At 38.7% G+C, this 26,603-nt stretch overlaps 1 long non-coding RNA gene across 1 annotated transcript in view; it reads right to left on the bottom strand.

Moving 5' to 3' along the window:
* Positions 1-14,945, bottom strand: part of LOC113142206 (uncharacterized) — a 41,833-nt gene extending 26,888 nt beyond the window's left edge. Inside the window, exons 1-2 of the long non-coding RNA XR_003296923.1 lie at positions 14,808-14,945; positions 6,201-6,287 (exon numbers count right to left, since the gene is read on the bottom strand). This is a non-coding gene — a long non-coding RNA (uncharacterized LOC113142206). The remainder of the gene's footprint in view (positions 1-6,200; positions 6,288-14,807) is intronic.
* Between the last annotated feature and the right edge of the window lie 11,658 nt (positions 14,946-26,603).

The raw sequence follows: 26,603 nt of genomic DNA, 5'->3' as shown, positions 1-26,603 counted from the left end.
ATTAAAACAACTTAGATGTCATTACTGTCTGATCAGCACAGCTTTGATCACCAATATAAATAGAGCATGCAAGAGGTAAAGCTGACAATGAATTTTAACGCCTGCTGCTGGACCACTAGGCAAATATACATAAAAATGGCTGAGTCTTAAATACTACAAATTCTCCACTAGAATTACATAGTTGACACCATATGTCAGGGGACACAATTTAAAGAAGTACATAGAATATTTCCCCAACAATGGAACAAAATAATTTCAACGGTATAAAGGCAGCACATTTACATAGGTGAGCCTGCCATATACAAACACACATGCACAAACACAAGCAAACACACCTCTTGGTAGAGTTGTTTCAGCACTGTTGCCCTGTTGAAGTGATGACTTTCTCAGTGATAATGTGAAGCCTCTATCTTAAACGTGAGTGCTGACGTCTATTAAATCTATAAATCATGTTAGCCAAGGGGTGGGGGGAGGAGGGTGGTGTAGGGGGGCGCAGTGAGAGCTCAGGGTCGTAAATCTCATTACCTGAGACTGCAGCCGACCCCCCTCACTGCCTCACCCTGTCCTCAATCTTTCCCATTATCAGCTGACCTTGACCGCCAACAGAGACACTTATACTCAATCTAGGGATGTGTGTGTGTTTCGCTTTGTGTGGTTACCTGTCATATTTTTGTTGTGATATTTAGAGCCCCTATCTCTGGCTCCCTTAAATGAGGCCCCAGGATGTTTTTAATGAAAATATCAGTTTTATTTTTGTGCCTGTCATCTTGTCACTGACTTGTCAGTCTTGCCAGGTGAATGCACTCATTTTCAAATGTTTGCATGCTATGTTTTCATCATGTAGGACTATATAATCAGTATGTCTGCAAAACATCTCATCCCCATTCTCTTTAATATAAAATTAGCAGCACAAAATAAATGAACGCTTTCAAAGGTCAGTAGCCCCTGACTGATAATTTGTAAACAGAAAGGACCTATGCGGTGAACTTCAGATAATTAGTTTTCTCCTGTGTCGTACAGATTAAATCTCTCACCTATAAAGAAAAAAATCCTCACACTTGTGGTTTTTAGAGTTATAACTTCAGCTGCTTTATTTTTGTACCATGTTGAACAGATTGCTTTGGTCCCCCAGTTCTGCTTAGCTGAGTCACTTTCCAAGCTGCAGTAAAACTGCTAATAAATGCGCACCTGTAAGCACATCATGGTCCATTTAGAGTCTAATGATCTAATGTAGAAACACAGAAACACTGTGTAAGAGTCATGATTTAACCATTACCTAGTTGTCAGAAACAAAGAGAAGAATATGACAGAATTCAAAAAATATCATGTGTATATGAATTAAAAGAAATAACTGAATCAACTGTTTTTTTCTATTAACTGCTTTTGAGGTAATAAAAGCTAAAATGGTTAATGACCATCATTTGAAGTGTAAATTTAGGCTTTTTGGTCCACACTAACGCAGACAACCAGAAGATGTATCCTTCTGACTTTGGTGATCAATTGACTTTTCCTCTACTGCCGTTGTGGTTTTAAGCAAGATATCAACACAACTACAGGACCAACTGACAGGAAATTTGGCACTTAGATTTATGTCCCTTCTTTCAATGAATCACAAAACATTTGCTGATTCTATCACTTTTATCTTGCACCAACAGAGAAAATTTTTGAATTTGAATCTTTCACTACGTAACTACAAAATTAATGTCAACCAATTCTTAGCATGCAACCATAGCACCTAGCTACTGTGCTCTAATACAGCCTCACTATAGACTCTTAGGTCTGTTAAAATTCAAAACTGCTATTTAGCATTGTTGTTTTTACTGTCTGTAAAACTCAAAGGTTCTCTGAGCATGTGCTACAACTAAATTTAAAAATGCAATTACACTGTGTCTAATACCTTTTCCTGATCATTGTCCAAAATATATATTATGTTACTCAGCAAAACTATGCTAGTTTATACTAAAAATTACTATTTAAATAAATGTAAATGAAGGTTTAAACTGCTTTGTCAAAACTGAACTTAGTTAACTGGGTGGAAAAATAAAGCAATCCAAATCGAAGACAAAGAAAAAGAGAGGGAGCCAAATTTGAAACAGAAATTTTGTAATTACATGGCATGTGTTTTGCCAACTGCGTGCTGCTGTTCTGTATTTATAATAAAATACTCTATCACTGTTGTCTATAAAAGCAATAATTCAGATAACCATAAACAGGCAGTAATGTTCTGCTCTACATTGCACCAAGCAATACTTCCTGGCTTTTCAATATGTCCAGCAGCGCTCTGCCTCTTACTGCAACTTGAGAAAAGCTTCACACCTGTTACAGAAGCAGGATCTGCAATCAGCACAGGTGCAACAAGCGTTGATGGAGGCCAACATTTACAATACATACTAAAAGAATATTTCCTTTTGGCAACCGCAGCTACATAAACTTGGCAAAACTTTGAGAAACAAAAAGTGCTATCCAGGTCACATGGGGTGAAATGTCTTTTTGTTGTGTAAATCAAGACTCCGGCAGTGCCCTTGGTTTCTCTGCTGGCTGTCTTGAGATCTCCTACTGCGTTCTGACTACCAGCACCAGTGAAAAAGACATAATGAATGTTCAGCTTCCAAGCAGTGCCTGGCGCTGCTTGCAGTCTCCATATTTCTTCCATTTCTATCTGTTGTCCATTTGTCCCCTTCTTTCCTCTTTCTTTGTGTTTCTTGCTCTGTTTTTCTAACTCTCCCTTTCTCACACATAAAAACACTTACATCCTTACGTAATAACCTGTGGTCTTCTAAAGAAACAGAAACGATTTGACTGCTGACACAAAAACCATTTAATTAGAATTAATAAAATCTGCAGAAGTGATGATAATTCAGGCTATAGCCTCTTCCTACTTAGATCATTTCTTCAACTCTCTAGCTGCTTCTTCACATGCATCTTAATGGGTTTTCATGCCTGAAGCAGATTTAAAACCGGAGCGGAAATCTGCTGTATTGTGGTATATCTGGCTAGTTCAATAATAACTCAAATGACAACACACTCGGCTAATCACACAACCCCCAAACTGTCACGGTTCCACCACTGTGCCTTTGGGTAGACAAGTTCAACCTGAATAATTTAGCTGCAGCAGTCAGTGAGCACGTTCGCCCAGAGGAAGTTCCTGAAAAGTACATCATGTCCACCCCAAGGCATGATTCATGGGATGGTGACAACTGTTTGATAGCCAAGGATGTGCACAGCACTAATCACTAGTAAATTCAGGTATGTCACACTAAAATGGCCCAGGACATCAGAGTCTCTGTGCATTCATCAACACAATCAAATGAAAATGGAAATGTCTCATTATAACTGATGGAGACATATGCTCACTCTGCAGTTTATTAGGTACACCTAGCTGTCCTGAAAATGTCCTGCATTAAATCACGTCTTGATGAAAGTGATAACAGGCAGTTTTTCTTTAGACTGTTTCAGAGAGGACTCAAATGTATGATCATCATGGAGGCTGTAGCTCATGCTGCTTTGGGACTGTGCTGCGTTAGAGAGAAAGCTGTTTCTGTTAATCTCATTTATATAAACGTGACATGTTCTTCTTGGCAAACTAAGTCATTTGTCCCCTGATTTTTTGACCTCTTTCAACTTGTGATTGTTCTAATGTTTGAAAGCTCATAATCATGCCACCAAATGGCAATCAACTGAACATAAAAGTTTACTGAGTAGAATAAAGCTACTGTTAAATTGCTACTGATAAATTGGTACAACTCCATACATTTCTATACACTAGATATATTTTTATGCTAATAATAAAATGGTTTAACTTCTAAAAATTGAACATTACATTTAGCCAACTTTTTTTTTTAGTTTATCTGTATTTCATACCTGCTGATTCGCTTCAGTATCACTAGGCCCCTGAGCAAAACCCATCATGCATTGGCCAAATGGAGGGATACTGAACAAAGATTACGTTTAAAATTTTTAAAAACACCATTATCTCTTTATTTTGTCTCCTTAATATTTCCATCCATCATACACGCACCAACACAAATTCCACTACTGTCCTGTTCTGCTCTGCCAGGCTCTCAGGACCACCTGAGGGTAGCACATCAGGTTTGTTTTTCCTGTATCTGCTCCATCAGAGAGGAGCAGGCCTCATTAGTGTGTGGCCCCTGTAGGGTCCTGGAGCCTTAAAACCCAACCCAGCTAACCTCCAGTGGCCCCTTGGGCCCCAAACCCCAAACACAACAAATCACTGAAACAAAAATGCGTGCTAGCATCCCTAATGCCCAAATCTTTACACTTCAAAAACACAATTATGCTAATGCCAGGAATCATTTGCCATTCCAACTCTGATTTAATGCGGCCTTTTAGTGGGGAAAGCTAATTAGTGGCTTTAATTAACATGTGCGACACAAACTGAAGAGAAGTGCGAAGGAGCCTGTCGATCATGGAGGAGCACAGTGAGAGCGGTGAAAGAGGGAGAGCGAGAAAGGGAAGTCTGAAAGCTATGCAAATGAGGCAAGGGAGCACCACGGGAAGGCGTGGATCTCTGCTGCTACAACATTTTTTGTAAATATCACTGTGACCCATAGACAGAGAGGAGTCATCTCATTAACACAGACTGGAAGGTGTCACCAGAGCTCAGTCCATGAGGGTCAACACAGATTCACTGCAACCTGAGCTTAGTGAGGGTACCATCATTAAAACTGTGACAAAACACAAGACATAAGACCTTGTTCTGTAATGCAAATAACTTATTCCACTCACATCAACCTTTGCAGGATAACTACCTCAGGATGAATTGCACACTGCACTGCTGGACCCTCACTACACCTCCATAGTGTGCCCCTGTAGCTGATGATATATATGCTGCTTGAATGCACACTGTGATTGCATTTATAGTCTTTCACACAGCGGTATACAGATTTCTGTAAATTAAACAGCAACATGTAGAGACAAGAGTCATCTCATTAACACAGACTGGAAGGTGAACTCTGCACAACTCTGCATCATTGTTACACAGGTTGAGCCCAGGATATTACTGCTATCATCTGTACAACATGTAGCTTCAAACAGATACTGAAAGTAATCACCTTGGGTTTACACAGAGCCTTGGTTTTCTCCGTGAAAGTAAGCTGGGCCACAGAAAATAGAAAACTGAAATAGGAAATGGGAGCTGAAAATAAGAAAAGTGACGGAAAGCTTTTATTCTGTTTTCACTTAGATTTGTGTTTTCACAAAGTTTGGCTGCACAGGGAATGCACTTTAATATTCAACATAAAGCTATTTCAGGGTTTTATTCATTCCTCCTTGTTACTGCTTATAGTATTTTGTGCAGTTTTTAAAGTGGTTCTTTTTGGAGTTTCATGAACACACATTAGGCAGCTGGAAAGAATGCAATTTCCATACATAATCCATATCAGAGTTAAGCTATGCTTAAACAATTACCTCCTATTTAGTAGAATACATATCACAATTACTTCAGCAGTTTTAACAACTTTCTATATAATATTTTCTATTTCTTATAAAAGTAATATTTGAGTGAGTTAATTATGAAGTTTTTTAATGTTCTTGAATTTCTATTAGCTTAAATATTGTTTGGTTGATTCCATGTGACAGCTCATTTAGTTTTATGAAACCCGTGAAAATGTGTTTGTAAAGGTCTGCTGTAGTCATTGCTGCAGTCTGTGTGCATCTGAAGACTGAAGTCACTTTGCTTCGACTTCTAGCACTCAGTGTTGTAATCTGTCTACATGGCTTCAATCCTGTATGGGCACTAAAGTTTTCCTCTAGGGGATCAATGCAGCAGCAGGGGAGTGAAAGACGGAAATGTGCAGCTTCACTGATCCCTACATGCGCACCACTTTAAAATTCATGGAAAGAACAGCTAAATCCTGGGTGAGGATTAAAGTTCTGGAGTATTGATAATCAATCTTTGAGTTTCTAACCTTTCTCACTGAGTTGAAACTTTTCACAAGATAAAGTCAGTGAAGAGTAAATGCCTCATTAATCTTGATATTTAATTGTGGGTTTTTTTTTCTTTAACAGATATACAATTGAAAACATGCTGAGACTATGATCTAAGAAGTGCAGAGCTCTCAGAGATAAAACACTATACTGTGAAAACAATGAAGGATCACTTGGCTTGTCCAGTCCTCCATCTTTTCAAGGATCCTTGTTATAAATGTTTGAGAGGAGACAGTAAGAAGAGTGAGGCTCACCCATGTGGTCAGGAAAGTCAGTCTTCTGACAAGTTCTGGGGCTCAGTCACATCGAACAATCTTCATAGTGCATCATGTCCTCTTCACCTGCACACAAGATGTCCAGAATTGGAGGAAAATTCAGTGCTATAACAACATCCATCTCATTCCAGTCAAACTAAATATTTTTGATTTTCCAGGCATTTTAGAACAGGAGTCTGAACAAACATTTGTGCCTTGCGAAATGAAATGTTTGAACAGACTATGAAGTAAGAAATACTCTCACGGGTATTTCTGTTTTTATTGTGGATAAATAGCACCACATATCCAACCAGTGTATGTCTGTCTATGCTGTTTTAATGAAGACTCACACAGACACTGAATCATCCAAACATGAACAGCAAAAAAGGTGAAAGACCTAAACACGTGTGGAAAACAAACAAAAAAACTCCATCTTTGTATCATGTAATTTACATTTCACTATTATTTCTACACACATATTTTATGCATCTTATTAGCGTTAAAGGAGAAATGCTCTCACTTTAGCTTAGCTTAGCTTATATCATGTTAGCAGTCTGTGAGTGTTAAACTAGCATTATGGTGTCTCACCATGTTGGGTTACCTGTCACAAATGTAATGTTTTGGTTCATTCAGACTCTTATACTATGATTTTGGAGGTTGACAATTACCTTTATCGGCCAGCCGACTCTAAAAACGTTGCGTTAGCATTTAGCCGCGCTAACCTACGTAGCTAGTAACGTTAGCACTTAAGCTAGCAGCTAAAGAGCAGATGTTTTTTTTTAGACGCTGGCAGAGACCAAAAAAGAGCTAAAAGCAGAGTGAGTGTCAGACTTACATTCACCAAATGACCAGCAGCATGAATCCAAATGAATGGAAACGCTACTTTGTCCCTGCTGGGAGTGTAGAAGATTTTCTAGCAAAGGTTTTAACAAATTAAAAAGCTTGTTTTACAGCTTGTTGCCCCCTAATGGCTAAAATCAGTAACTGCAGCGTGCACTCTGTCTAATCGTCCAGATTTTATAATCTGGTTTCATTATAGCCAAAAAGTTTTTTAATTTTTCTCAGCTCTGGTCTGCTTGTAATGATTTAATACCACATTTTGTTTTAGGTTTTGAATTCTATATTATTTTTCTCAAGATTTAAAGGTCAAAATTCAAACTGTGTGAGAGACAGTGGCTCTTGTTACTGATTAACCTGAATAATTTGTGATTTACAACATGATTTTATGTTTGCTGCTAAAGACTCTCTATCTAATCTAAATTTGGTAATAAACAGTATGTCATCAGTCAGAAAATGATTTTTTTCAGCCTTTATTTGAGTCCAACATGTTTCTGCAGTCACAATGTATTAAACAACTCCCTCCTGTTGAAACAGTCTAAATTAAGAATTCAGTGGGGCAACATTCATATGCACTTCAAAGCATCACTCTCAAGGTCACTGACTGTTAAGCGGTTATAAAATATGTTCCTAACCAATACGGTACAGCAGACACCTCTTTGCCTGAGGACACCAGGAATGGATTGCAACATTTGCAAACTTTTTGGCTTGCAAAAAATTAGCACCCTGTTGGGGAAATCTGTTAACATACTTCTAATGTCAATTTAAATAACATTTTTGGGGGCCCAAAGATGTAAAATTACTCAAGAAAGAAAAAAAAAAGAAACATTTGAAAAAAATACAGATTTGTGCAGCAGTATTTAGGTTTTTTTTTTTCTTTGCTACTAAATATTTTGCAAACCTTTGGAGGAGACTGACCCCTGGGTCAGATGGAATAAAAAGCTATTTTGATAATTGATTAACCATTTTTAACCAAAAACACCAAACCTTTTCTAGTTTTCTCAGATGTGCAAATATAATAGTCATATAATAGTTTTGAAGACATCTCCTTGGACCTTAGGAAGCGTTCATGGGGATTTCGCATTACTTGTTGATATGTCATGGACAAAATGATTAACTGAGTGAGAAAATAATTGGCAGATTTATCAATGAGATGTCCTTATGAGGGTCATTAACTTGACTGTTTCTTGCTCTCAAGTAGATGCAGAAATTTGAAAAATTAGGTCTCCACTTAGGGGTGCACCTTTATTCGTATCTATCCTATAGGAGCAATAAACTCAAAGAGAATTCTCATTATGTCAGTAAACTGTATTTCATAGAGCTCATGAAGAAATCAATATAACGGAGAGCTAGATGGAGCTGAAAAAACAAAATGGTAGTGTTGCTGAGGTTCGCATCAGAGGGGCCTTTATAGTGAACTTGATTAAAAGAAAATTGCTTTCAAGTGCTCTCAGTAGGCTGGGAGGTTGAGCGGGTGCGTGCTTGTGCGCAGCACTGGTGGAGTTTCACAAACATGCTTTCAGGGTGAGGAAACAAGATGAAGAAATGCTGTGAAACTGCCTGAGGACAAAGAATGTGGAGGCACTGGTGACACGGTGGCGTAATATTACAGCTATTATCATTTTCAATACATTTTTATTTGCATGCCACTTCTGAGAGTGGTGAGATGAAATTTATTTCCATCTCAAAAATGATTATTTTCCAGCACTTCACTGTGATGAAAGGAGCTGCTATGTAGAAGATGTTTTACAACTTACTTTAAAATAGTTGTCTTCAATAAATAAACAACACATTTAATTGCCTGAAATCCCATATCAACATTTAAAATGTGCTGGTTCTCACTGCAACTACATGGGCACCAAAAATAAATAAATTAATCCTATAATTGTGGATGTTGGCTTAAGTGTTCACCTGACAGGAATGTCAGATGGATGGGGTCTTTCATTTTGGAACTGTCAAATTTGTGTAATTTATTCCCACTTGAATTCAAAATGACATCAGGAGATCAAATACTGTCCCTGATTTTCATGAAACGTTCACCTAATTGGCTTTTAAAGGATGGAGTGAGCGTTGGTGAATAATTTAACTACTTGGTTTAAAAGCAGGCTGAGAATACTTTTGGAAATCCATTACTGTGCAGGAATTAAACTTTCTTTTTTAAAAAAAATCACTATTCAGAAATTAATTTTGCATTTGATTTGATTTAAATTTAGTTTCTTGTCCAGAAACTCATTAAAACATATTGTCAGGCTAGTCATGTATGAAGCCAGCAACAACAGGAGCTAAAGTGCAAAGAGATGAACATACAGACATGGTTCTCTTCCACTTAAAAAAGAAATAAAATGTCTGAAATAACCTCAAACCCACAAACATAACAGGTGTAACATTTATTTTAATTACAGCAAATGAAAATTATGTGGGCAAAAGTCTTAACCTAATATTCTGAAGCATATCCTTTTGAGGCTGCACCAGTTTTAGTAGTAGTGTGAAATTGGATACTGCTATACCTTAATCAGCTAAGTTTTAATCTGTTTTGAAGTTTTTCTTGATTCGTTTTCTTCATTCACACCATCCTTCTGTTCAGTGTGGACTCAATTTTCCTCTTGTGGCTACATCCAATGAGGTTGGCTATGACCCAATAGACTTTAATGGATTTCTCAATAGTACTGTGGTGAAAAGAAGATCAAGCTGGTCGGAGATGGTCGTGTAGCTTTTACCTTGAAGACATTTCTCCATTTAAATAGGCTGAATGGCTGATCATAAGATGAAAGACAGCATGGTTTTCACTGAGGTGTAAGAGTACCACCAGGTTCAGTCACACCTGAGCAGTTCTAGCTGTGACGCAGGCTGATTGAAAACAATGAACTGTGAATTACATCACCGTGTCATTTAGGTTTTCTTAAATTATATTTGATGTTGTTTATTTGCTTTATATTTCAAATGGATCAAAGAATCTGCAAATAATGAGAATTATTCAAATTTTCACTTAACTGCATAAGGTTTAGTAGTTCAGCATGTTGTGCAGGCAGACTGGATTAGAATGCCATCTGAAATGCATTAGCATATGCACAATAAACACTGAGATTAAACTACAGTGTTCTTACTGAATAAATTTAACTAATTAATCACACTCTTTCCCCATACATAAGATAAATGTATTCATTCTTTTTCCATTTTTTGTTGATGTGTTACTTTTGTTTGAATTATTATCGATTGCATATGTCAGAAATATTCAGCTTTAATAAACTCTACTGTTCTTAATTGGTCAAAATGTTTTCTGAATTAAGTCTCTAAGTCTGTAGTATAAACAGAGTTGCTAAGATCACCAAATATTTATTTTAAAATCTTTGACATTAAATGTTACTGATATAGTTGGTCAAAAACAGGCTGGTTTGTATTCTTGCCAAGATTTAGTTGAGCAGATTGATATAACTCATATTTAGATGGTAAATACGGAGCTGGAGCCAGTAGGTAATTAGCTTAGGTAAGCATAAATATTGGAAACAGGTTTAGGCAGCCAGTCTGGTTCTGTAAAAAGTTGTTGGTTTAATCCATACTGTAGAAAAAAAGCAGAATGCACCGTGCATTGCAGTCCAGGACACAAGTCATTAAATCTAAAAAGCAAGTCTATAAAATACATCAGCCAAACAGGCTGCGAGATTTCTTGTAAGCTTGTGTCACTTATTTGGAATCCCAGATATTTTATTTTGGTCTGAAATGCTGTGAGATGCAGCTGACATTAGCTGGTAGTGACTTGGCACTCGACACAACATGGAGCCCTCAGACAGAGACAAGCCGGGACACTTCAGTGACCACGCTCAGATGGGTGAAATCCCCCGCACTGACAAACTCATCCCGCACGATTGATAGCTGCTGTGACAACAGGCCTTCTCGTCACAGGCTGGAGAACAAGCTGTTGTGAAGGTCTGAGAATGGAAGATAGACCCCGGAGGGGAGGCTTGATTTACGAGCCTGAGTTAAGATGGAGGCAAAGTCGCCCACATACTGTAGACGGCCTTCCTGCCACATCAGTCTCCCTCTCCCCAGCCTGCCTGCTGCTGTACTCATCCTCCTCCCAATGTCTATTTGCCAGCTTGTTGACAGCGGGAATGGGCTGAAATGACATACCACCCAGAAAAACATTTCAGTGTGTTCTTAACATTCTGTTGGAGCTGTTGGATGGTGAAATTCTAAATGTCACCTTTAGCTTGTTTAGTTTTTTTTTTTAACAAACCTATCTATAGGGAAGGGATGTTGATGTTTAGACAGATAATGCACGAATAGGAGCTAATTTCAACATGTCATGTAGCCGTCAGCAACTGGGAGAAACAACCTGATGACACTCAGTAGGTTAACTATGCTGCTACACTATTCAACCGCCCTCAGGTAAGAAAAAAAAAATACATTATTTTGTGGGAGGCATATCACCCTCAGGCAATCGTATACAGGATGATATTGGTTGTAACAAACAGGATGCAGAGAAGAAGACAAATATGTATGTGATGACTGCAGAAATGTCAGGCTTTGGTTGCTGAATGCAGTAGTGAGGATGGAACATGTGTCTGCTTTTGAAAATAGGCCAGTGGGCTGTTTATATGTGGTTCTTGTCCTTATATTTTATATGTGGTTCTTGTCCTTATATTTCAACTGATTTCTGGTAAAAGGGGAACAATTGTAATGCACAGAAAAAAAAAAAAGATTTTGTTATGTATTATTCTTAAATGTGCAGCTATAAAATATGTCTTGTTTGACTGTTAGCTTGGTTTGATCTATAAAATGTCAGGAAATCATGAAAAAACACCCATTGGTCCACACACTGACCAAAGCCCCGTGATGATATGAAGTAGAAAAACACAGTAAATGCTTTAAAAAAAATCAATTTTTTCAATCAGCATTCTATCTTCACCTCTGGGGTACGACAGGAAAACATTTTCACCAGGCATTTAAACACTTCTGGTAATTTTAGAGTAGATTCTTTTATTTATTTATTTAATTTTTTTTGGGTGCTTTCTCTTATTGGTTTTGAAATGGGTGAGGCTCAGCCAAAAATGTACATCAGAATTTAGCAAAATTTCACTCAGGACAGTTGGTGGGTTGTTTCATCAGCATCAGTGAAATCTGACAAAACCACTTGGAAACTTGTCTGTTTGCAGTTGGGACTATTGATGTAAGTGATGGAGGCATTTAAAACTGTAAATATAGAGCCTAGATCACATCCCAACCCCGCTAGGAAATCCTATTGGCATCTGCCATCAGCCTGTACAGTACTTGACCACAAATTCTGACAGGGTTTTAGATCCCAAAGTCCTTCCAATGTACAGTACACGTACACCCCCTCCCCCTCTTCGGTTTGTTGGTGTGCTGTTGAGCGCATAAGGACACCCTGCCTCCATCTCTCTCCTGAGCCGTATCAATATTCATGGGTCTGCCGGGTGCGTTTGTGCGATGGCTGTCTCATTAGCCTTTGATCCCCTTGCGTGAGGCCTGTCGGAGCGTTGCCGCGCCAACAACAGAGCAGCGTTTGAAGTGTAGAGAGAACAGCTGCTTGCATTGATCTCCATATACTTTCTTTGCCATACACACACACACACACACACACACACACAGATGCTACCCACAGGCACATGAATGCATACATCTACTGTAGTCCGTCACTTTACTTTCTACAGTCTGATGTCCACAGTGGTCAGTAGAGATGCTCACAGTTAAGCTGTTCTGTCTTTTCAAATGTCAATATTTTCCATTTTTCTGAGCCTACAGTGATAGTAAAGTTAATCATTTGGGCTTTTAGATAGCTGGTAAAACAGAACGTGCACCTTCACGATGTCACACGGGGCTATGGAAACTTGTAAATTACATTTTTTCACTATTTTCTGACTCTATATACATTAAAAAAAATGAATTAATTAATTAATTAATCCAGATCTGCAGATGAATTGATAATGAAAATATCTGCAGTCCTACGTATCAGAACATACATGGTTTTGTGTGTTAATCCTCAACCATATGAATTAGAACCTAATTAGTCTATAAAAATATTACAATTCTATATTGTCTCCATTAAAACATTTACTAGGAAAGTCTTGCACTTCGTGTTCTTATGAATAGGTTTATGTAAAATAGCCACCCTTGAATTTTTCACAGAAGAAAAAAAGAAATAAACTGTTAAAATGAGATTACACAGGGAATGTTATTATATACACTGAAAATTAATAATAAGGAATTAACAAATTAAGACTGCTAAACCATCAAATTAATATGCAAGCTTGAGAAAAAAGCTTGAGAATATGGATATTATGGAAATTACAGAATTATATTTTGGAATACTTTGGTCAATGCCACAAATAGTCAAAAGAGTCGAGTGTATTCTGTTTTTTGATAAACTGATTTCAGAATGTAATTCATCTCTTTGTGAGTGATCAAGAGCATTTTGCTTTAAAATGAGTTGAAGCAGCCAAAATGATTCTGCATCATTCGCTACGCAGTCACAGCACAGCTCCTGCTATACCAGAGTGCCAGTGAAAAACACAGGCTTTCTTCACTTCTTTAAATTTACATGAAATGCTCCGCATAAAGCACACAGTTAGAATTACATATCAGAGCCCTAAGCCAAAGTGCTGTGAAAAAGACTAGAATTATCACACTGAATCACCAAATTACCACCACCCTTCTGCTGCATTCTTTGTTAATGCAGGTCAGTTCACTTCTACTCTCTTTATATTAACGTTTTCTCCACTGTGCAGCACGAAGCAGACGGTCCAGTTAGAATGACATCATGACATCTGCACAAAGACAGTCTCTGCACATTCTTCACTCGGTCTTGAAATTGTACCTGCTGTACAAAGTGCACAGTTAAAAATCAAGACTAGGAGCTTGTCTAGGCTATTGCCCCTCTGGGAGCAGGTTAACAGATCAATACCACAAGTGTGCCTGATAACATTAGACCATCCTTAGTGTCACTAATGAAGAGAGCGGTCGACACAGACTCAGGAAGACTTAGGTCAGAGAAACAGTCTGTTATCTGCAGAGCCGATTCCTTCTTGGATTATCATTACATTTTAAAAAAATATTTTACTGACCGTAGTTGCACTAAAAACAGTATTTATGGGTAATTTCTTAATACTTATATTCTACTATACATTCAGATTACAAGAACAAACAAACTGCTGTGGAATAAACTAAAAGCTCACAAATGATTGTTGGTGTATTTTCATCAATGTGACTATTTTAAACCAATAATGTGGAGTTAAACTAACAAAGAACAAAAGATGATAGTTGCAAAAAGCCTTGGTTGTGCACATGCAAGTGATAAGTAGGAACAATGAGCTCATTTTCACAGCTCTTGGCGTATTCTGTTCTGCACAGCACTGTATAACAGAGTAAAAGAATAGAAAGAACATCTGTGCCAAGTTTCTGAGGCGATCAACTCTTTTCAGTGTCCTTTGGAACATCAGGTCACACTGTGTCGACAATAAGTGGGACTGCAGGAAATATCAGTCTTCAAATGTCAACGAAACTACATCGCAGCAGAATCACTCCTGACATTTTGGTAAATCAGAGCCTATTTTGCTCCATCTATTCCCACACATATCCACACACATACAGACAGAACAACCTGCTGCTAAAAAGCCTTGTACTTAGTGGATTGTTGCACACAGACACTCAAGTCAACATCCTACAGCGCCTGAATGCTGCCAGTCTGCAGTCCTGATAACATCCTAAACATGAAAGCAGGAGTTGCACAAAAGGAGACAGTGAGAAGTGACATACCTCACAGTGGATGTCTTGGTTTTAAATTCAGGAGATGCTGGGACGCAGCGGTGAGGCGGGACTGTCGACTTCTCCCTCTCTGCATCTTCTCGGGTGGAGACTCAGGAGGAGAGCTGCTCCTCTGCTGCCTCCTCCCTGCCTCTGGCTCGCTCTGCTACTGTCTCAGCCCCTCTCACTATCATACCTCCCTCCCACGCTGCTCCCCCCTCCTCTTTTTTTACTCCTCCCCTTTTCTAACCTGCTCCCTCCTGTCTCTTCGTTCTCCTACCCCACCCTACTCCCAAGGGTGACAAAGGAAATGAAGGCTTTAATCATTACTTTCAGCTCCTTCTACAGATTGCTGTTCTGCTGTTTTGCCAAAATTGTATGAAAAACTCATTATTTAAACATCTCCTAAGGTGAGTTAGTCCATGATTAGGAAAATCTCAAATCTGAGTAACAACTGTCTATAATGCACTGCACCAAGTTCTACTATGGACTCCAAGATTTTCACACCTGGGAATATAACTTAAGTGATCTGCTGATGAGCTGTAGCTAAACACGGGAAATAATGAAGAATTTTCAGGGTATCTGGACTGTGCAAAATGGAGTGAAATGCCTTATCAAAAGACTGTTTGCTCATCTTTTAGACAGCGATCATATCACATCACATGTGGCATGTTACTCAGAGCGTTCCCACTGTCTGAGTGATGAAAACAGCTAAAATACTAGACTGAGGAATACTGAAATATCAGGGAAATGCATTTATTGTGCTTTGGATCATACCACTCAGCTGCTTGTTTCCACCACTGACCTGATTAAAATTCACTACCTGCCCTTAAGACTTGCATCATTGTGGATTCCTCAGCACTGGCCAGTTCTCAGTCTTTTTCCTCTCTCTATCCCTTCGTCTTGTTTCCCCTTTCTCCCATAGATAGCCCTCCACTGCCTCTGCCCCTGTTTCCATAGTGACACTTTCCCCGACTCAGACTCGACATAATCAAGTGAACGGGATGGGGTGGGGGTTGCGGGCGAGAGAGAGAACTGGGAGCTGGGGTGGGGGGTTGAAGGAATGGCCAATATGGGAACGATTAAAAAAAAAAAGGGCAAAAAAAGGCGCAAATAATGAATAAAGAGAATATCAATAAAGATAATTTGTCAGTGGCAAACAGTGTCTTTGGCTCAAGTCTTTGCCTGCCTGGTGGTGGGTTCAGATCAGGTGCTTTGAAAAGCCTTGGCATATGGCTGAAATAATTATCATGCTCATCAAACAACTAGATGGCCACTTGTGCTTTGTGACAATGCTCCCACCAGAGCAGAAATGAATTATGGGATAGAGTTGATCAATCTGAATTTTAATGCGAGTAGTTCTCAGCATGGGCCTAAAACATGATGCCAAAGGGAGACAGTGTAAATTGCCTCCAATGCTGAAATAAACCAAATGTGACAGTTCAAACCCATTGTGTGGCAATGACATGCATGCTTACACATCTGCTAACATGGCTGCAAACTCTTAGGCATGAGGAACAAAATTATACCCTGAAACACCCCAGAAGTCTTGACTGTGTGATGTGTCCTCAAATGAATTATATAACAGTGTTACAACATGCTGGACACATTTACATCCTTTCACGCTGATAATTCCTCAAAAGAACAGCTGGTCTTTCCTGGATTTGGCTTGCGGTGAGGACAGTTAAATGCTCGATAAATCAGAACAAATAAAGGTTAAATCTGTACTATAACTACCATCACCTACTTCAAAAATAGCAAAGTGTCCTGAAGAGGGATAAGAATGATTGCACTGGAGCAGATAATCATTTTGTCGCATTAATCAACTTTGAATGGGATTACTGTCGACTGCTGGCCTTTCTGTATGATCAACGAATGGCAGCAATATGGCTTGTTGTGAACTTTCAAACACTCTATTGATCCCCTGAGATGCTGTTCTACTGCCTGCCTCCCCCCACCAGGAAGGTCAGATGACAGGGTCAGCTGCTCATGGACCTGGTACAGATTTAGAGTCATGATTAAAAGGACTATTCTGCAGGGTGGACGCCGGAGGTTATAAGGATCGAAAATGAGTTACAGGATGGCTTCCCTGATCATGAGGCTACTCTGCTGTTGCTGTCCTAAATTCACACCTTGATCACCAAGAGCCAATAAACAGCTCTTAATTGCTACACTAAGCAAAGCAAAGCTGGATATTGTGCTATCACTTATATGAATATGCTTTTTGGGGTTTTTTTTTTTTGCATTTCTTCCTGTGGGCACTAACAATGAAATATATACATTACATTCTTTTCTTAACTGACCGCACAATTTAATTATCAGCCTTCAGCAATTGTCCAAATGAAATGTTCATTTACAACAAAAGTGGATTTCCAGTAATCTACTTGAAATACACCGTTTTAGCTTTTATTTATATGTAATTGTTGCTTGTGGCCACAGTGGCTGCAGGAAAAGTTATATAGTCTCATTTGAAATCGGACTTTGTGGCTTTATTATTACTTGTATTAGAAATATCAGAGTAATGCCTGTATTAAATCATTTTTCATGATTCAAAATAATGCTGATATAATACTGTAAAAAAAAAAATACAACCCTCTAACAACCCTGGCATTGTTTTATTAATCAGCCTTTTATATTGGAGGGCGGGTAGAAATATGTATCATGCTATTATATTATATTACATGTTATAAGTCCTCTGATACTAAACCAAATCAAACTTCCATTTGACACTTACTGGACAAGTGCCAAGAGTGTTTTTTTTCTGCTGCTAACTTCCTGGAAGAAAGCCACATGAAAACTTCTGAGACCCACTAGTGCACCCTGGGGTTTTGGGTTGGGGGCGGAGGGGAGGGGGGGTTACTTCAGCTGAACTGCCAGATGGCTCAATCACATTGAATTGAATGCAACTAAGATATTACAACTCAAAAAGTGTTCTACCAAACTGATGAGAAGATGATTAAAGAGTTAAACATGTTAAGTATAAATCCTGTAATAGGAGAAAGACATTTTCCTCTAAATCCAATATATGAACGTTTGTCTTAAAAACAGAACTTAACATCTGGTCAGTGTCACAGTGTTATCACCTTTACATATTTGGGATGTGAAAAGTCCACATCCTCCCCCTCTGTAAAAACCAAACTGGATGTTGGGATTCCCCCTTTAACCACCATGTTGGCAACATCCAATTTGGTGATTGCCCTGCCAATAAAAGAGCACTACCTGGCCAAGCACTTGTCGGAGAGATTTCTGTCTCACTAACTCTAAATTCCAATCTCAGCCTGTTAGTTATCCCCGGCTTTAGTTTAGTTGGCAGAATGATTGACAGCCGGTTGATTGGGGAGCGGCGGATTTCTGTGCCCTCAAGTCAGATTCTGGAGGGATTCAGCCAATTACTGCTCAAGGGCATCAAGACAAGGTGCAGAGGCTGCACCGCCAGTGTAGGTTGTACTCTAACCCCTCATGGCTCTAGTGCACGTCAGAGGGTACAGTAGGATGCAGAGAAAAGGAACATCGGAGATGGAAACACAATCAGACCTGGCAGGGTATGTCTCATAATTGGATGAAAAACACTGTTTCAAGGTCTAACACCTTGAAAGAAGAAAGAAAGGGAGAAGAAGGAGGTGAATGACAACCTTGTGTCACTGTCAGTTATTGTTCACCGACCTTACACATGGGCTTTTCTTCTAGGAAATCATTTTTACAAGTAAGACTTAACTTTCTTCTGTCAGTGATAATCAGTGATAGGCCTGATAACTAAACAGGCCTAATTATAGAGCACCAAAACAACTACCTTTACTTCTAATTACATCTGCAATTATTCTACAGGGTCATAAGTTCCTAATAATAAATTATTTTCTGGGTACTTTACAATGTTTCTCAGAAAGTCCAGTGCAGTGTGGTACTAATTACAGGTAAAATATGAATTTCCCTGACAGAAAAGCTCTATTTAAACCTGAACTGAATGCCTTCTATATTCATTTATTATTAGAAATTCTATTCTTCATATACATGTATGTTGAATGGGTTGTTTGGATTTGCTTACACTAGTTTTACCTGAACAAGTATTGCATTTTGGGTTTGGATTTGGACCATTTTTGTTATTGGGTTGGTTTAAGGTCGTAAATTTGTTATTACTAGCTGCTCTTCAAAACTTCAGCCTTCCAACTGAACGCTGTCTATATTCTCTCTGACTAGTACCACACGTACATAGTTCTTTCCAGGAAATTTCTCTCAAACTACTGACCTGTAAAATGAAGAGCTACCATTATATTATCTACTACTTTCCCATTTATGAAGCCCTTTACCTCAGTGAGAATAAAAAAAAAAAATAATAAAATGTCATCTCAAACCTATCCTACAGTATGAGTCTGTCCTAAAAGGTTACAGCAGAGCAGTATAAATTTAGTAACACTTTTGTAAGAATACTGTGTCCTGCTCCATCTGCACCACCATTTAATGTCAGCACGGACTTCCACGTTACGTTTAAACGGTAGAAGCGCAGCATGTGCCATCTGGAGTTAATAACTGCTGACATCCATTTAGAGCATTTGTCGCTACTGTTGACGTACATTTAGATTACAGTATAATTTATACATTAACAATAGATGGTGCTTTAGTTTGTTACAGTTTAAAATGAACTGCATTACACAGATAAAAGCTAAAGTAAAGAAATAGCATGTATTTATATTGGTTTAAATTGATTTCAATCACAAAATATTATGTGGCACATTATACCTAGCTTAGTGTATTTTTTACTTATCAGTGATGCTGTGTCTGCATGTACATGTGCATGTGCATGTGTGTGTGTGTGTGTGTGTGTAAGACACAGAGGGAGAGCAGACACCTACTTGTAAATGATGTCTTTCATCTCTTGACTTCAGATGTGGCTGTCACCCATTTCCATTATACAGCAGGATGAAGTGGGACACACTAAGACGGGAGTGTGAGAACAAAGGAAGCTGAGAAATGTCCGTGCGCTCACAGACACACACACACACACACACACACACACATAGACCTTCCTGCTTTGGGTGGATGTGTGTAATTACAGAAAAAGGAATTATTGTTTTTACTCTAACTTACATGAGAGTTCAGGACAGATAGCCTTCAGGACGTCGAGGTTTGAAAAATGAATGAGCAACACTCTCAGCTCCCTCAACAAAAATCACTGTGATGCCCTTGAGAAAGCCTCTTAAACCCCAAATCGCTCCAGTGGACTGGCTCAGTGGCCAACAGCATCAGACTGAAGCTGCTCCAAGTGAATGTCTGCATGAATTTGAAGCACAAAGTTGAAAAAGCAGCCAGACCAAAAAAAAAAAAAACCTTCCTAGGATATATTTGAAAGAAATCTGAGTCTAGGCAGAACCGAGAGGAATGGCAATTCATTTAAGCCAAAGCTACAAGGTGTAAAATAAAAGTCCCTTGGGGAAATTAAAGTGTGATAAAACAGGACATTCACATATTGTAGTAATACAGCCAGCTGATCACACTGTAATTCCTTTTTCTCTCCCCTATCAGAATCAGTTCTTATGTTTTCAGTGACAGCTCAGACAGCAGTCAGCAGTGACTGGAAATTGAAATTGCTTTTCAGGGTCTCCACACTCCCATTTCCAGGGAGAATTCTTTTTAACAGAATAACCCATGACTGAATTTCATGAGGAATTCCCAGAACGAGATTGTGGATTTTTGCAGGGTGCGATAAATAATTAATTTAGTCAACTAACATTAAATAGCTGTATTTACCAAGAGAGATAATCAAATATACATTGAGTAGTGGGATAGTAAATAAGGAGGTCCAATGATCTGTGCTTTGCTAAGACAGTGAACCTCTATGAGGTTAAGCTGTTATTCACCCTGACCTTTGACCTCCTATATCAAAAGCTAAAATCTGACACATTTATGTCATATTGATGTTAATTAATTTGTTTATCCCTGTTTTTAAAACAATGAAATTAAACAACTATGTTCATAGAGGCCATTATCTAATATCATAGGTAACCAATGCTTCGCCTGTGTGAGCTGAGCTGAAAACGATTAGATAAACCTACAGTACAGAAACACTACACATCACATTAGGGCAATGGTGTTAAATAAGTTTAACAGACATTTTCTGGAGGACAGAGACAAAAGAGAAGAGAGGGTTGTTAATGAGAGCTGCATGCAGACGAGCATAAGCAGCACTCTTCACCTTATATACCAAGACCCTGGCTGCTGAGACAGCTTCATTAAGCCGAGCAGACTATGGGCTGTCACTCCTGGAAACGGGCAAGGCGGCCGAAGGAATGGGAAACAACAACACAGTAATAAGGTTGACATTTACAATAGGCGTCGGATATCATATCCAATTTCTCCCTGCACACCCTTAATTCCTTTTTAATTGCTTTTCCGTGTTGGTTCCGGGATAAGGCTGTCTCTCTTCATTTATGAAAGCAGAGACATGGGGACAGTGCTGTTATGGGGCGACGGCCGATGGTGTGTGTGTGTGTGTGTGTGTGTGTGTATTGGGGGGGGGGGGGGGGGGGGGGGGTTGCAAGACCAATACTGAGAAAATTGGTAGGTTTTTCAAACAAATCAAATACTTTTTAAAAGAGCTTCTATTAAACACTTTAGAAATCTGACTTCATTCAATGAAACTTCCTCAAGAATTAAGTGACTATGACATTATGATTAATTATCCCGCAATACACCCCTGGATGAATGTGTGAGTCTCTAACAGGTGGGTTGTGATAGAAATGAGAAACAAGAAACCAGACCGTTGTTGTTTTCCTTTGGCACTGAGCGGAAAGGACTGATGATTGGCATAAATAAAAAGCTGGGGTTTTACTGAGGTTCATGTATTTTGATTTTGTTTGTTTTGTTGAACTAGGCTAGCCGTTTCCCCCCGTTTCCACTCTTTATGCAAAGCTACGCTAATCAATTCAAGACACATAAATTTACACAATTCTACCAAAACATGAAACAGGAAAAACATTTGGAACAACCGCTGTCTGGGGACGAACCTTAAGAGTAGGTTTTCTTCCACGTTCTTAAAGATCGAGCTGAGAACATCATCAGTCAAGCATCAGGTCCATCACGCTGCTGACTGACTGACGCCACAGCCCATTGCACTATATAACTTGGCAACCCTGGAGTTACTTTTATCCAGGAGTGTGTGGTGGTTAATCAAAGCCCATAATTTCCATAATTCATGGATGCCCATCTGTTTGCTACCTACTTCCATGCCCAGTTCAGAATAAACAAATTCAGGAGAGGGGCCAAGGGGCTATTTAATGACAGCATCAGCCGTGGCTTGTGCAAATATCCACACATACACACACAGCAGAGCACATGCACATTACACACACACATATACACAGATACTATATGGGCTAATCAATCTTCCAGCACAACATTCACTCTAAACACAATTGTTTAATCCATCTAAGGTGTGATATTTGCATCATAATTCACAAATTGGGGTTAACTAATTAGGCTTCGTAAGTGTAAGACTATTACTCATCCCCAATCACACCTTGCCTTTTAGACTTCCAGATAACTCGCATCTCATCAACTCTCTGATCTCCATCCAGATGGTTTCTCACACTGCACAACTGTACAGATTTTCTTATGACAAAATTATTTTGATGTTTAAACTATTTTGATGTTTTTATAAGCCCTGGGATAGCTGCGTGTCTGAATCAGCAGGGCTCAAGATATGAATCAGGGATAAAGCCTCACCTAAAAAAAAACATTTAAGTAGTAAAGCAGCCAATAAAGAGCCAAATCTGTCTCATCCTATGAAACGGTTTGAACAAGATGCTGTTTGAAACACCACAATCCTCCATCTATCCACACTAGCGATATAACACTGATTTTAAATAAATGTTTTAAACTGAATCACACTGTAGCTTTCTAATGGCTAAGAGCTGCTGTCACTTACTTAGGAGTTTTATTCCCTAATGAGACAAACTGTAAAACGCATCACCGAAACTGCAAATTATTAAACCCAATGATGGCCCTTTACAAACAACAGGAGACAACTGCAGTTTAAAAAAAAAAACAAGACAGCCTGGATGGACTTAACAGCATTTAAGGCTATAAATCTTCAAGTATCATCTGGTGTGAGAGGGTCACAGATGTAATCAGAGCCCCTCTGACCCATCTGTTGAGCTCCATTTAAAGTATTAAAGCTGGAATACACTGGGGAGACACTGAGGGACAAATGACTTTTTCCACATAAGCACCTGGTGTGATAACCGAAGTTGTCCAACTCTGTAAAGTATCAAAAGTGTCCCTCCAAAGTTGAAAATAAATCTGAAATTGGGTCTTATTTGGAGAAAGTTTTATTCCAGTCGATCTCGGCAGCAGTCTGTCGGTCTGACTTCCAACACAAAGCTGGCTGGCCAGAGAGCTGGGAGTGATTCTGACAGTTACTTGACTTCTGAAGTGCAGGTAAAGAGGCTGCTGCAGCTGATCTTCCTGCAATTCAGAAACATATTAAAAATTAAGTTGTTTTTATCCTTCGTAGATTTAGAGGTCATCCGTGCTTTTACCGCGTCTCGTTTAGGCAATGACAAGTTTAGTTCACATCTCCAGCTCTTTCAGGAAGCACCACTGGCTTTTCTTTGCTTCCGATTCTTCATAAGAAGCCGCCCAACCCCTACACCATAAAATAAATCTTTCACTTGCATTTCCACCACTTGAAATTCTGATATGAATTTTGATTTGGGGGCTGCTACACTAGAAGTCTGTCAGCCCAATTATTACTCTCTCACTTCTTCTCTGTCCTGCCATGACTGGATTACTACCTAAGCAAAGCAGGCAACTGCCCTGAGCTCCAAAATCCCCAGATTTACTGCAAGTGACCACTGGTAAAAACCTCTTACTGACCAGCGAGTATCCAATCATGCAGTATCTTAGAAACTGTTACAAGGCACAGCAGCTTACTTTGGGTTTCAAAATCAAAGTCCAAAAGTATGAAAGAATGGAGTGTTTTTTGTGCCGTATGGTGGGCTGCAAAAGGTAGCATGTGGAGCTAACTACCAGACTACCTACACCAGGCAATTAATTCTAATGCCAGGGGCATTTCACGCTACATTATCTTGGGTGGTTACATGTTATGGTTAAACATGGTCCTGATCACAACTACCATACATAAGTGTGGGAGCCAGGGCTTGGAAGAAAGTGTACAACAGTGCAGGATAACTTTAGTGGCTCTGTTCTTCTCTAATACACTGACAAAGACACTTCTGCAATATGAGGCAAATCTGTGTTCTGAGACAGAGTTAAATACACCAAACATTAGGGTCATTTAAAAGCACAACAAGAATGTTTTACAATATGTTTCACTCATTTATTTGCATCTTTTACACTATTCTTGAATTAGATTTTTATGTCCACACACATAAGCGGCTGAGTGATAACCCCAAGAATAACAATTGTTAAATTCTGAAAGCTAAAAAAATACAGTGGGCGAATATCTAAATCAAACAATACAAAATTATAATATTTGTCTAAATGCCGAGTTAATGCAAGTAACCTATTTCAGCCAAGCATGCTTCATGTAACCAGCATTATGTTTGCAGCGAAGAACATGAGGGGTGTTAACCAAAGACTTTAACTAGCCTCAGTTTATGCCTCTCATCTGTACTGGGTTGCATCTCTCAGAGACACAAACTGGGACCAGTTCCAATGTAAAACATGTGTCAGCGTAGACACTTTTCAAACAAAGCTGCATCAACTTTAATACAGAATTACTTCAGCAACAATTGTCGTGTTGTGTCTAGGAGCCAATGCCGAACGTTAAACTTGTCAAATAGCTGCTCAAGTCCCCGTGAGAGCAAATATACGACTTAACTTGTCAAATGGCTGGAGACATCATGAACAGCTTTTATCTGTAATTACTTTCTGCCCATTCTTGTCTGGGTAATTCTATGTCTTCAAATATCCCTGAGCCGCCGCGTTTCTAAAATAGCTTTCAAAACCACTTGATGGCTGTTTCCATAATGGCTCCATAATCTCATTTATATTTTCACTTTTATTGAAAAGTACCACTGATGGCACAACAGAAAAATTATTGGCAATGTCTCCGAGCTTGAAGTAAGACAAACAGATATAACCAGCGGTGTCTGCAAACGCTTTGTCAAAGCTAAATGGATCTGTTTTACATCCAAGATCAAATGAAAAGTGAAGGAAAAAAAAAAAAAAAAAGCGCAGTTCTGTAATTTTTCTTCTAGTATACACAGCCAGCCTGCTCTTTAACTAGGCCCATATCTCTGTCAGGGTAAAGGTCAATGAGGCAAAAAGGGACAAAACAAACCAAAAACAAACTGAATCTCAGATGAATTGTTGCATCCTTGGAAGCCACTAATTAGGAGTCCAAATGAATCAATCACACACTGTTGCATGCACACAGAGCTGCCTACTGAACAGCAGCATGAACACCTAAGCTCACTAGCACACACTGCATATTTCAGACTCCAATCTACTTAGTCCATAGGCTGAGGTGACATGTAGGTTTATTTACAGTTTCAGTAAGGCATGCTATTATTCAAAACCTTCAGTCTCCCGAAGATACGATTCCTTTATTAGCGCATTATAGTTTCCGTGTCACAGCTGAAGATGTTGCCATGACGATAATACTGCATACTGAGGGAGGAGGAAAAAAAAACTCAGTTTCTATCACTGAATACAAGTTTTTTTTTCCAGGTCGGGATATGAATTTCTCTAGTTATGTTTCCACTGCCGAACTAACAACAAACTACAAACGGATTCACTTCGCTGTTACACATTTACAGCACAAATATACTGTCACCTTCGTCTTATAAGCTCAGGTAAGTGTTAAGCTTCAGTTTGTGAACTAATGTTCAGAAATAATTTCAAGGCCTGTGGTTTTGTTTCACTCTGAAAAAGCTACAACTGTTTGTGTACATACAGATTAGATGCAGAAATATATGTGTGAAACTCTATGACACTTGAGTTACACACACATATAAGATGCACATGTGAAATTTTGGACTGCATAAAACAAAATTCAATATTTTAACTTTCACCTCGTCTTTGCAGGAATTAATGGTGTATGTCACTATTGATATTTGCCCAAAAATGTTTTTATACTGCAAATATTTTACATAAATGTACAAGTTATTTGTGGCTTTACAGACTTTGAAATACTGAATTTAACTGCCAGTTTCTGTGTCAACTTTCAAATATTTTGCTTTCCTATGAAAATTTGTCACAAACTAATGACAGCAAACCATGAAAAATATACTGCTATTGGACTTGAGTCAATACACTTCATGGTCATGAGCTGCATACGTATAAAAATTTTTACATTCATCTAACTATTAATGTTTGATCACACTAGCTTTGGTTCATATGAGACATCTTTAGTTCATTAAAATGTTAGAAATCAGATGGGACAAATGAATGTCGCTTAATGAGCACAGTGAGACATGTCAAACACTTGGCCAATACTGGAAGTGGCACCTCAGTTAATACAATGACAGCTAAAGTGCTGAGGCAAAACAAAGCAAAATTCACACTGGTCACTTTCAGCTGACTAAATAATATATATTTTGCCACCACCCAGTGGTTGATCCGGGTATGGAGTCATTGTGTGAAATTATTCCAGAGTGGATTTTAACTTCAGGCTAAAAGGCCTCTTCAGATTACAGAGCTTTTTGAAGAAACACAAACAAACAAAAAAAAAAAAAAAAAGAGGTTAATGGCTTTTGAATTAAAAAAAAAAAAAAAAAAAAAAGAGCCAATTTAACTAATTTACCGAAAAGGTCAAATAGTTGATGGTATTACTCCTCGGCCCCATTAAAT

Source organism: Mastacembelus armatus, chromosome 23 (genome assembly GCF_900324485.2).
Source record: "Mastacembelus armatus chromosome 23, fMasArm1.2, whole genome shotgun sequence".
Classification (NCBI taxonomy): Eukaryota; Metazoa; Chordata; class Actinopteri; order Synbranchiformes; family Mastacembelidae; genus Mastacembelus; species Mastacembelus armatus.
The sequence above is the reverse complement of the archived record's forward strand: the minus strand, read 5'-3'. Positions and strand labels throughout refer to the sequence as shown.